Raw genomic sequence first — 13,009 nt, 5'->3', positions numbered from 1 at the left:
TTTGGACTAAAGGAAGTAATCTATTTAGGACATAAGGTGGGGAGTGGGAAAATCACCCCCTTATGGAGCAAGGTGGAGGCAATACAAGCGTGGCCGATCCCCTTAACCAAAAAACAAGTAAGGGCATTTCTGGGTGTGGCTGGTTTTTATAGGAAGTTTGTGAGAAATTTTGGGGAAATAGCAACCCCCTTGCATGAATTGACCAAGAAGAAGTGTTCTGAGCGTGTGGTATGGACGGATGAATGTCAGAAGGCTTTTGATCTGCTGAAGCAAGCCTTGTGCCAAGGACCCATATTAATAGCACCAGACTATGAGCAACCATTCATCGTGGCTACAGATGCGTCAGACCTCGCGCTGGGAGTCGTCTTGCTGCAGGAGAGAGAAGGCACCAGACATCCAGTGGCATACCTGAGTCGCAAGCTGACGCCAAGGGAGAAAAACTATTCGGCGGTCCAGAAGGAGTGCCTAGCGGTCGTGTGGGGACTGAACAAGTTGCGCCCATACGTGTGGGGATGAAGATTCACAGTGACTACGGATCATCGGGCCTTGTTATGGTTGCAGACTATGAAAAACCATAAAACTATGCTGCAGAGGTGGTCCTGGGCCCTACAGGACTATCAAGTGGACTTCCAGTTCATCAAAGGCAAGGACAATGTACTGGCCGATGGACTTTCCAGGCAAGTGGCTGGGACTGCAGTGACGTGACCAGACAGAGGAACAAAGAAAGACATTTTCCCCATAGAGACTTTTATTTGTTAACGCGACGTATAAATCCTGGAACAGGAATAATACTCTGCAGTTGTTTAAGGGGAGGGGAAATGTGATGTTCCTATATATTAGTGTATATATGGTAAGTGCTGGTTGTTTAGAGTATACATGGTAAGTAGTGAAAGAGGAGGGGGAGTGAATGGGCAATAGAATGCTTGATGATTGGCTGAATGTTTAAAATGGCTGACAGTATAAATGAAAGGATGACAGGTAAATCTGGGTGAATGTGAGGTGGTGAATTGTGGAATCTGGGGGGAGAAGAGAAAGAGTGGATTGCTTGGTGGGGTTTGAGAGAGTTGTTTGCCAGGAGAGAGTGAAGAAGGAGGGGGGTGGAGTTCGGATTAGTATTGAGTAAAACCATATGCTTATGTGCCTTAAGAAGAAATCTTGTTAATCTTGTTAGCTTTGTTATCTGTAATAAATACTTAATTTGGTTTACCAAAGGCCTGATCCTTGGCTGGGGTTTCACAGACCAGAAGGGAGGGTAAGGTAATGACCAAGGCTGAAGGGGAACTGTAACAAATGGTGGTAGCGGTGAAGAGAATAACAATACCAGTATTCAGAGTCTCTGGGAATACTAGTATTGGGACGTTACTGGTGGTTGCCTAGCAGGGGGATCTGTTGAGATCTGTGCTAGAGCGGGGAGAGAAATCATAAGAGAGAGCGGTCCGGACTGGTGGAGTCCCTGGTGGTGCCTAGAGACAGGCAGTAACCACGAGCAGGGTTACCTGACAGGGAGAGCCAGGGAAGGACGCCTCACAGTGGGCCCTAGTGATATCATGGGGTGGGCCTTAGTGATGTCACAGGGATGGGCCCTAGTGATGTCATTAAGAATGATACATTAAGCATCAACCACAATTGCTTGGAGCATACCACTCAAAATTTATCTGATTGGAAAATGAGCTAAATGAGGATGTTTCCAGGTCCAGCTAAAGTTATGGGATCAGTCCTTCTCACCTGCTTAGGAAGCTTGGGTAGGGAACATTTAATCTAGCCTACTTGCTTCTGGCAAGAAGGGTTTAAGTGCCCTCAGGCCAGTCACCAGAAGGCCATTGTTGGAAAAAGGGAGCCTAGTGTTGTGGAGATGTTAGGTGGGAGCACTCAAGAATAAAGATGGACGCCCCTGAAGGCTGCAATTCTAAGCAGAATTTACTAAAAGACTAAGCCCCATAGAACTCAACAGGACTTACTTCTGTGCTGTTGGTCAGGCTTGACTAGGGATCCTCTGCAAACATATCCATATCAAAGAAGGGTTGGCAACCCCCTGCCTGGAATGCCCTACCTGCCTTTTAAAGTGGCTGCTCCAAACTTCTTTACAGATTTGGCCCTTCTCTGCAGAGAGAGCTTTGAGAAAAGAATAAGAATTAAGAAGATTCTCTACCCTTTTCTGTCTACCCTGTGGGCTGCTATAAATTCACTTTGACAGCCAACCCAATTCCACTGAGTAATAATTGACAGAGAGAAAACACACTTGGTTTTGTCTACCTTCACAGGAAGTAGCTTGGAAACAACAGCAATTGAAGCCACACTTACCAGTATGTGAATTCTCTTTTACCACTATTGGGCAAGAAACAAACTGTTATGCAACCAACAAGGTCATCATCAGTGGGTTTAAGGGGGTTGAGCTGAGTGCATGGAAACACTGTTGTTGCTTCTATGGATGTGAGGGAGTGAGATTAAAGGTAAATGAAATGTAAATAGAAAAAGAACAACAAAAGAGAGTGATGATTTCTTAAATGCAATACCATACCAACCACAAAACGATTCCTATGAGTATGGCAGAAAACTCAGCATCCCACAACCAGGCAGGTTTCCTAACCGAAACAAAAAAAAAAATTCTGGCAGTCAATCAGCCAAGGTCACAAAAATCCCCATGCAGGACAATCTGACCCAGGGGCTGCAGTTAGTGCAGAATGCTGCAGCATATTTACTAATATGAGTGAGACCCTATCAGCACATAATACCTCTGCTCTGAAATCTGCACTGGTTGCTGATTTGCCACCAGGCCAAGTTCAAGGCGTACTTTCCATGTTATGGGTTCTACATAGTACTTGTTCTGCTCTTGTAAGAAATTGATCCTTTGCTTCCCTGGGCTCATACTGGAATGAAGGACAGGATATAGATCGATCGATAGATGATAGTAGATGATTGATGGATAGATGGATAGAGTGGCAGCACCTATGTTTTGGAACTCCCTGCCAATTGACATTAAGCAGGTGCCTTCTTCGTACTCTTTTTTGGCACCTGCTTAAAACATTTTATTTAGGCAAGCCTACCCAGGCATGTAGAAGCTATTATGTTTCCATCTCTTTTTAATTAATTGTTGGTTTTTATTATTTTGAATATTTTTAAATACCTGTCTTTAACTTTTTTGCCAATAATTTCATTGTTTTAATTCTGTAAACCGCAACGAGTTTTTTTTACAGTAATGCAGTATATAAATGTGGTAAATAAAATACATAAATAAATTTAAGAGTCACTGTGGCCCTTGAGTCTGTTTCCTCTTTTAGGAACAAAGGAATCTGCCTTATACCGACTCAGACCATTTGGTTCCATCCAGCTCAGTTCTGATGACATGGACTAGCATTAGCTCTCCAGGATTCAAGGCAACAGTTTTTTAAAGAGATAGAATTTTGGACCTTTGTATGAAAAGCATGTGTCCTACCACTGAGCTATAGCCATGTTTAAAAAGGTATCTTTTTAAAATGTTCTTTTCAGTTCACTAATGAATGCACAGCATACTTAGGGCAAGTCTACACCATTCATTTAAAGCACATTCAACACACATTTGAAGTACAGGAATCCCACCACAGAATCATGGCAACTGTAGTTTGTAAAGGGTAGTGGGAACTATAACCGTGACAGGGAAACTACACTTCCTGGGATTCTTTGGGGGAAGTCATGCACCTTAAATGCAAGTTGGATGTACTTTAAATGTATTGTGTGGATCTATTTCATAAACTTTGCCTGCATGTAAATCATTTTAGTTGATTTTTTAAAATGGAAATCAGCTACAAAGTTTACTGGGTGAACATGGGATACTCACTGTCTCTCAACCTAATCTGCCTTTCAGAGTGAAAATAACAGAAGGGGACCATAACCACCTCAAGGAAGAAAGGTACACTTAAAATGTAGAGGAAATAGTAATGTACAACCATAGTGTGAAATCAAATGTTTATTGGGACATAGTATGAAGAAATATTTATATAAGCATGACTGTTTATTATTTACACACAGCAGCGTCACTAGGGGGTGCGGGGGGTGCAGACTGCACCAGGTGACACCATCACAGGGGGTTACACCCAGAGCCGCCCCTAGGCACTGGGAAGAGGGGCAGTTGCTTATTCAGTAAGGACGAAGCACAAGGTAGCAGACCGTGCAGCCCTGCCTCTCTGCCTTTTCCTCTCTTTCCAATGTGGATCTGGTGGCAATTGTGCTGGGGATGCAAATGAGGTGAGAAGAGGAGTGCGAGTCAACGACCTGGGTCGCCGGCATCTTTGTAAGCGCTCCCGCAACGGCTGCATTCCATTCGGAGTACAGCTATTTACATGTGGTGCCTGGAGGGAGCATTTGTTTCCGCGAACACCCTCTGGCTTCCCATGGGAAACAGAAAAGAAACGGGCTTAGTTTTCTGTACTAAGCAGGGTGCTGTGAATCAATGTTGAGGGGCACGTACGTAGGGCAATCGCTAAGCAACCAGTTAGGGAAGGGAAAGAGAGCGACGCAGCTCGCTGCCTCGTTGCGTTCCTGGCTGGTTGCTGTGCCAGTTGCATTATCGATGAGTGAAACTTGGGAGCAAGATGAGCAGGAGTTTACTGGCGGCGATTGTAGCTAGCTATGGGAGAGCCAGTGTGGTGTAATGGTTAGAGTGTTGGAGTGAGACCTGGGAGGCCAGGGGTCAAATCCCTGCTTGGCCTTTGGTGTTCAAATCCCTGCTTGGGTGACCTTGGGCCAGTCACTGTCCCTTAGCCAAACCTACTTCACAGGGATACGGTGAGGATAAAATGGGGAAGGGGAAAGCCATGTTTATAGGCCACCCTGAACTTCTTGGAGGAAAGGTGGGATATAAGTGTCATAAATAAATAGCACTTGAATTTGCTGTCTGCAGAGCTAGAAACCAGGATGCTTTTTCTGGGGTTCCAAGTTTTCTGTATTTACAAAGAATTAGGTCTGGTTTTTTAAACTAAAAGGAAAAATGGTTTTGCAGCCAGAGCCCAGGAAAACCTCGGCTTGGAAGTGGAGCCAATTCATTGGGAAGGGTCTAGCTGAGCACACTCCTGCATCCACTTATCTGGGAACAAGCCCCTTTGACCTCAGTGGTACTTACTTCTGAGTAAATGTGCCCAGGATTGTACTGTTAGCAACCCAGCTAATTCTTTAACCCTGGGAAACCAAAGGAAAGGGGTTGAAACCTCTTAGTCCTAGGGCCTTGGCTAGGACTGTAATTCTAAACTTGCATATTTGCAACTATGTCCCACTGAAATCCTATGGGACTCTTCCAATTAAGATTGCATTGTAGGGGTGTTTTCACAACTGTTGCCAAGACATCTTTTAGTATGGAATGCATGTTGTTGTGAATAGAGGTTAGAAACAGGAAAAACCTAATTTTCAACTGATCATAAATTACTGCCATTGTAGCTTTTGCATTTGAATTCCGGATGCAAAGTCTGTTCTCCCCCTGCAAAAAGACAGCATCACTTGCTTACACAAATGGCTCATGTTTGCTTAAAGCCCAGGAAGTACTTTTAACTGAGTTGTAGACTGCTGAGCAGTTGGTAGGCCAGATTTGTTGTGCATTCCTTGCCTGCACATCCTTCCAAAGAAAATTTAAGGCTATTGCTTGGGTGTGAGAAGAATTTCACTCCATGCCATTTACAAGATGCTGGCTGATGATGAAGAGGCGGAGAGGGCTAAGAGCAGGCAGCTTTCCATATTCCCAGTTGTGCACAAGAGTGCACGACAAGGTGTGTCGTGCTCTTGCAGCTGGATTGCATTGTCATGCTGCTCCCATGCAAGTCCGCACCAGCTGTGGAACAGGCTCAGGTACCCCATGCTTCTAGGCTGTGGAGAGTAGAGGCACTAAAACAGTCTGGTTGTATAGGTTTAGTAAAGAGAATGGCGCCAATCCAGACTGAAGTGAGGGTGTGTGTTGGATTCGGCTCCCTCACCCTGACCAATAGGTATTCAGTGCTGAAAGAGCTGGTTGTCGGTGTACAGTGCTGAGCATGCATAGGTTCCAGCTGTCCCCGTTTAGCAGGCACATTCTCCACTTTCTGGGAAATGTTCCAGGTAAATCTTTATTTGCCTTTCTGGGATGCCTTCTTGAAATGTTGTTCATGTGAGAGGTGTCATTCTTCAAGGTTTTAACTGCCTCCCAAGAATCATAAGAGTTGGAAGGGACCTAGTCCAACCTTGTGCCAGTGCAGGAAATCTGCTGCAACAACAACCCTAATAGGTGGCCATCTACCTCTGGAAGTTAAATCCTTTGAGGCTGTGATCACTTACGTAGGAGCAAGACTTGGTATTATTTCATTTATGAGTATATTTCCATATGCATATGTCTACAACTCCTACATTATTTGGGCCATTATTGATTATGCAAACCTAATCCGTTAATGTATCTCATGTAACGGTAAAGTTTAATGTTAAAATGAACATAATTTTGATGTAGTTCTTAAATTTACTTCGAATTCTATTGTTTTCTTACTGAATGTTCACTTTAACCACATGAAACTATGTATAAATGTAAATACATTTAGGCTGTGCGTATGATATTGTAATTTAAAGGTCTAATTTTAATTTTGCTAGTTGTTTATGTCACTACTATTGCCATTACATTCAGTGATATATGGGAATTACAATTTACGAGTAACATTAGTACAAAAAACATTACTAAGGATTCTGTATGGTCTGGTACGGGAGGAGGTCCATAGGGGTGACACCATGAGTTACCGCACTGGGTGACACCAACCCTAGTGATGCCACTGTTTACACAACCTATAAATATATTTATAGTGCAATCCTATGCATGTTTACTCAGAAGCAAGTCCCAATGCATTCAATGGGGCTTACTCAAACAGAGAAGCATCTTGTCGAAACAGGGCTGCAACCTCAGCTGAAAAGGAACTTCACTCACCCAACCCAAAATTCAGAATCATGCCACTTTAAGCTGTTTTGTAGCTGTTTTATACTTGTTTTATGGTTATTGGATTTTAAATGGTTTTATCTCTTGTGAGCTGCCTTGGTTTCCAACTGTCCTCCACAGGGTAATTGGAAAGATTCCATATACACACAATGGAGATGTAAAAATACATACACCCCATATAATAGTTTGTCAAAACCAGCTGGTCAGAGCCAAACATTAAAAAAAAAATCATTTGTGTAGTTTCTTACAAAATAAAAACAGTGACACCTAGGTAAACCGTGCCTAATTGGTTTAAAAATAGGATTGGAGGAAGAGAGAAAGATTTACAACCCAAGGAGAATCCTTTGCTATGCTAGCAAACCTATTTATTCTGGTCTTAGAAGTGCTGCTTAGAGATATAAGGCAAGATAAAAGGATTTTGGGATTAAAGATAAAAAAAGAAGAATATAAACTGAGAGCATTTGCTGATGATTTGATAATTGTATTAGAAAACCCTTTGGAAGGAATTAATGTATTGATGGACAAATTAAAAGAATTTGGACCGTTAGCAGGATTTAAGATCAACAATCAAAAAACAAAGATGTTGGTGAAAAATTTAACTTTAAGGGAACAGAAAGAGTTAATGGACAAGACAGATTTTACAATAGAGAAAAAGTTGAAATATTTAGGTATCATTATGACAAATAAAAATTCAAAGTTGTTTCATAATAATTATGAAAAATTATGGACAGAGATTAAGAAAGATCTGCTAAGATGGGATAAACTACAATTGTCATTAATGGGTAGAATATCTGTGATAAAAACGAATGTATTACCAAGAATGATGTTTTTGTTTCAAACAATACCTGTAATATCCTCTGATTTACCTTTTAAACAATGGCAAAAAGATATCTCTAAATTTGTATGGCAAGGAAAAAAACCAAGAGTTAAATTTAAATTACTACAAGACGCCAAAGAAAGAGGAGGACTGGGATTACCAAATCTGAGACTTTATTTTGCTGCCTGCTGTTTAGTCTGGATAAAGGAATGGATTTTATTGAGGAATAAAAGACTATTGGATTTGGAGGGCCATAACCTGAAGTGGGGATGGCATGGATATCTATGGTATGACAAAGTAAAAGTAAATGTAGACTTTAATAATCATTTTATAAGACGTCCTCTGTTGAAAATATGGAATAGATATAAACCAAGGTTCTATTCGAAAATACCATTATGTGTCTCAAGTCAAGAAGCGTTTTACAGAAGAGAAATGGCTGGAAAAGAGAAATGGTTAACTTATCAAGAACTATTAGAAAATGTACATGGAGAATATATAATGAAAGAGAGAGAACAACTCATAAAGGAAGGATATAGTTCTCAATGGTTTGCCTATTTACAATTGTTAGAAAGATATAAAATGGACAAGAAAATGTATGGGTTTGAAATAAGTAAATCTGATTTTGAAATAGGTTTGTGTACAAATGATGAAAATACAATTGCGAAAATGTATAAACTCTTGCTGAAAATGGATATGGAAGAAGAACAAGTAAAAGAGTGTATGGTAAAGTGGGCAAAAAATTTTGGTTATAACATACAAATGGATCAATGGGAAAATATGTGGAAAAAAGGCTTGAGATTTACATTATGCTATAATCTTAAAGAAAATTTCTATAAAATGATGTATCGTTGGTACATGACTCCAGAATAATTGTCAAAAATGTATAGTAATGTTTCTAATGTTTGTTGGAAATGTAAACAACAAGAAGGATCATTTTATCATATGTGGTGGCTGTGTAAAAAGGCAAAATCATTTTGGGCACAGATAGGTAGGATGATGCAAAAAATTCTAAAGATAAATATTCAGTCAAAACCAGAATTTTTTTTATTGGGTTTTATGGATAAACAAATAGAAAAGAAATATGGAAGAATAATATTATATATGATTATGGCAGCAAGATTATTATATGCACAAAAGTGGAAAATGGAATGAACACCAACAACGGAAGAATGGCTATTGAAATTAATGGACTTAGTAGAGATGGATAAATTGACATGTTTACTTAGAGAAAAATCGACGGACACATTTCTTAAGGAATGGAAGCCTCTCTTAGACTTTTTGTTGAAAGATCAAAATAAAATGATGATATTGGGATTTGACGATTAACTAAGATAGCCTATGGAGAAAAGTGATCCTGTATGTATATATTAAGGGACAGGTTTGATATATATTATATACTTATAGCTGATCTGCGACAAATCGGAAGTCAACTATTTTATTTTTTTTCTTTTGTTGTATTGTTATGTTTTTGTTGTTTGACTTTGTTTTGTTTGTCTTTTGAAAAATTTGAATAAAAATTATTTTAAAAAAAAGAGAGAATCCTTTGCTATGCTCACTCAAAAGTCCCATTGATCCTACCCATGTTTACCCAAAAGTAAGGCCTATTGAATTACTCCTGGTATGTGGGATTAGCATTGCAGCTGCCAGAAAAGCAAGTATAGGATTAAAGCTTCATATTGGGAAGGTTTTCAAAACAGGCTATGAATTAGATAAATAAACTGCCCTCTTCAACAGCCCAGGAAAATGTAAACAAGTTGCATGTACACTTCTTTTAAATTTCTGTTCAAAAATTATTTGAAAGATAAAATGAATAATATGCTATTTTTGCAAGTAATTAAAAAACCCTGCATGTATACTTATTATAATCATAACTGAAATTGTTTACAGTAAACAATTGCCTACTAAGATTCTGCTGTGATTTTTTTGTTATACATTTCCTGACTGGCACTCAGAGAGAAAAGGACTTTTGCTACTGCTGAAAGCTATAAACCAGGAAAAGACAACAGTTTTCTGGCCTTGCAATATGTTCTAGCTATTGCCAGAGGTCAACAAATTGCTTGTCAATCACAACCTTGACTTCACTTATTGGCTACAAACCTGAAAAGGAGGAGTTAGAGCAGCCTGCTACGAACTCATTTAACAGAAGTTGTGGGGTGGCAGCGGCTGATTTTTTGGTGTATATCTCTTGAACCAGACCACTTGGAAACTTAATGTTTTCAACTCACCCACAGAGTAGCCCAAAATCCAGAGTCTCTGGGCAAAAACCGGAGACCTGGCAACTCTAGTCAGGATCCAAATGGTAGCAGTTCAGGGAAAGGCGGTGAAGCAAGGCACAGGAGGCTCCAAAGCAGCTGTTTCATCTGCTGAGTCATGTTGACTGAGGAATCAAGCTCAAGGCATCAGTTACGTAAGACCAACCAGCTACCTATTGGCTCCCCAGATTGTCTGCTTTGGCTGGGTTAATAACCTGCAGAACTTGACCACTTTGCAATAATCGGTCATCTGCCTGAGAGAGCTGCCCCAGCAGAACAGGCAGTAAAAGGACTTAGGCCCTGCAGCTGAATTCTCTTGTTTGGGTCCTTTAGTATCTTACAGCACTCCAGCAGCCAATCACAGCTCCCTGATGAGTTCACATTATGGCTGTGCATGGACCTCCTGATCTGATTTGTAAATACAGATCAGGCTCAATCTGGTTCAGACACATTTAGACCCAATCTAACCCAATCTGGATCTGAATTCAGACGACAATCCGGATTTTACAAGTCTCCAGAAATCCCATTAACTTACATTGCAAAACCAAAATGGCGATAACTTTCTTGATTTTTGACCTAGGGGCATGATATTTGGAGACGGTAACTGCTTAATAGGGGATTTAACCTGCCAGATTGCAAGTAGATAGTTCCAGAGGTTTTCATGCTAGCCATCTTAAAATTTAAAATGTTTTAAAACTAAAGAGGACATAACTATTTTGTTTTTTTGCACAGGGGCATGGATTTTGGTAACATGGTATCCCCTATAGATGGAATTAACTCTGCCAAATTTCAGGTGGGCAGCTCCAGTGTTTTCATGCTAGTCAATTTTAAAGTTTGCTTTTTCAAAAACGTTTTTTTTAAAAAAGACTGTGAGCTCTCAATCATGCTGTACTCCTGTGCTTCCCCATTCCTTTCTTCAAGATTTTGAAAAAAATGAGGGTTTTTAAGCACTAGACACACATAGGCAGCATCAGGGAGGCACAGGCTGGCAGCACCATGGAGATCATATGCACATAGGGACATGAAATGTGGAGACTTGGTAGCTCCTGTAGAGAGGGGTTAACTCGGTCAAATTTCAGGTGGGTAGCCCCAGGTGTTTTCATGCCAGCCACCTTTAAAACTTGCTTTTTCCAAGAAAGATTTTTTTAAAAAGACCCTGTCATATAGGGGGCAGATTGTCAACAGCAGGGAAAAATAAAAATTCTATTTAGTATTAATAATATTCACTGTGGTTAGCAATTGGAAATAATAATAATACTAACTCTTAACTTGGAGTGCTGGCTAATATGCCCACAAGATTTGGCTGGCTCGTATGTGGGGCATAATTTGAAGCTGAAAGGGGGAATTGGCAGAAATCAAAAGCCGCTCTCCTGCATGAGCCCTGCTTGAGCGAAAGGCTTTTTGGATCCCCACCATTGCTGGGAAAAGCTGCACTTGCCAAACATCTCCCTTCTATGCAGCCATTTAAGCACGAAAGTTCTTGCCTGGATGGAATCTGGGAGCCTGAGAGTGCATGTTGCCCTCTCTCAGCTAATATGCTGCCATTTCAGGCCTCGTTTAGGAGAGTGGTTTTTTTTAAAGCAACATAAAAGACAAACTGATACAAGTAAATTGTCAGTTTGGCCAAGGGGAAGTTGTAAGGGCTAATGTCTCCCTTGCAACTTGAGCATGCCTCTCGACACAGGTGTATCACTTCTCTTGAAATGGCTTTTTAATGTCTTTCCCGAGAAACAGAGACTAATAACAATCTCATTCCAAGTTGCCCATCTCACTGACACAGTTGAAAATCAAAATGCTATTAACGTCAATTCATCTCTGAACGACAATGGATGGTAGAGGCTTTTTGTTTGCAGCAATAATCAGCCCATGGACTATGGCAATAGCGTAGGCTGTCTGGATCACCAGGCTCTAAGGGCAGTATGTGGAGGTGAGGAGAAAGGGAGTAGATCAAAGCAAAAGCCAATTTGTCACAGAATTGTCTGGTCTACTGATAGGCAAATTCCACCAGGGCCAATTTGGATTGGGACCAGCAATTATAAGCAAAATGGAAGAATGCTTAGGAGAAGCTGTTCCTGCTCCCCTGTGAGTTCTAAACTGACTCATAATCTGTGAGCTCACATGAGACCCCCCTTCTCCTTACTTACTGTTCTGCTGATGGTAGGAATGCACAGATCAGTCTGTTTCTGGTCCATGTCAATTTAACATGTAAAACGTCCATGTAAATTTCAAGTTTGTCTCCTTTCTGCATTAATCAGTGATGGTTAAAAAAAATCTATGGAAATTTATATTTAAATAGTATTTTCCTCGGTGTATGCATTTCAAAGTATATTTTATCTTTAAATAAACATTTTAGGCATGTTGCTATGTTGCTTGAGCACAGAACTGCTTTGCAAAATTCAGGGAACTGTGAAATCTGAAGGATGATCTGATTGGTGTATTAGTCTGGGAAATGCAAATTAGGTTGGTTCATTTAAAAATGCACACTGAACAAAATGCTCCTCCATCCTTAGCTGATGGTCTTTTTCTCCCTCACCTCCTTTCTCTTTCTCATTGGTGGTGGTGACATGGAGACTAAATTACTCAGGGTTTTAAAACCCTAATTAAACCTATGGTTGTGGGGTGGGTGGGTGGTAACGGTGTTGGCAGGCAGGGCAGCATTCCTCATCTGGCTTCCCAGTGCTGTGTGTGGCTTCCAGTTATCGAGAAGGAGAGGGGCAGGGTGAGTGAGCAGTGGGGAGTATCAGATTGGCTCTGCTGCTGTGTCCACAGAGTGTCAAGGTCTCTGCTGCGTCGACCATCCCTCACTTCCTTCCTGTAACTGGCAGGAAGCCAGGTGAAGAACGCTGCCATGCCTGTGCCATCCTGCCAGCTGTTACTGAAAGTTAATCCTTGGAAAGCACAGCAAGGGAAGGAAAGAAGAAGAATTGCTTGAGTGGTGCATTTAATCCCCATGGCTGCAACTCAGTGGAAATCACACATTGTGGGGCTAGTCTGCCATCACATCTTGAGAACTGTACTAGAGAGTTG

This window comes from Rhineura floridana, chromosome 4 (assembly GCF_030035675.1).
Source record: "Rhineura floridana isolate rRhiFlo1 chromosome 4, rRhiFlo1.hap2, whole genome shotgun sequence".
NCBI lineage: Eukaryota > Metazoa > Chordata > Lepidosauria > Squamata > Rhineuridae > Rhineura > Rhineura floridana.
Note: the sequence above shows the minus strand (reverse complement) of the source record.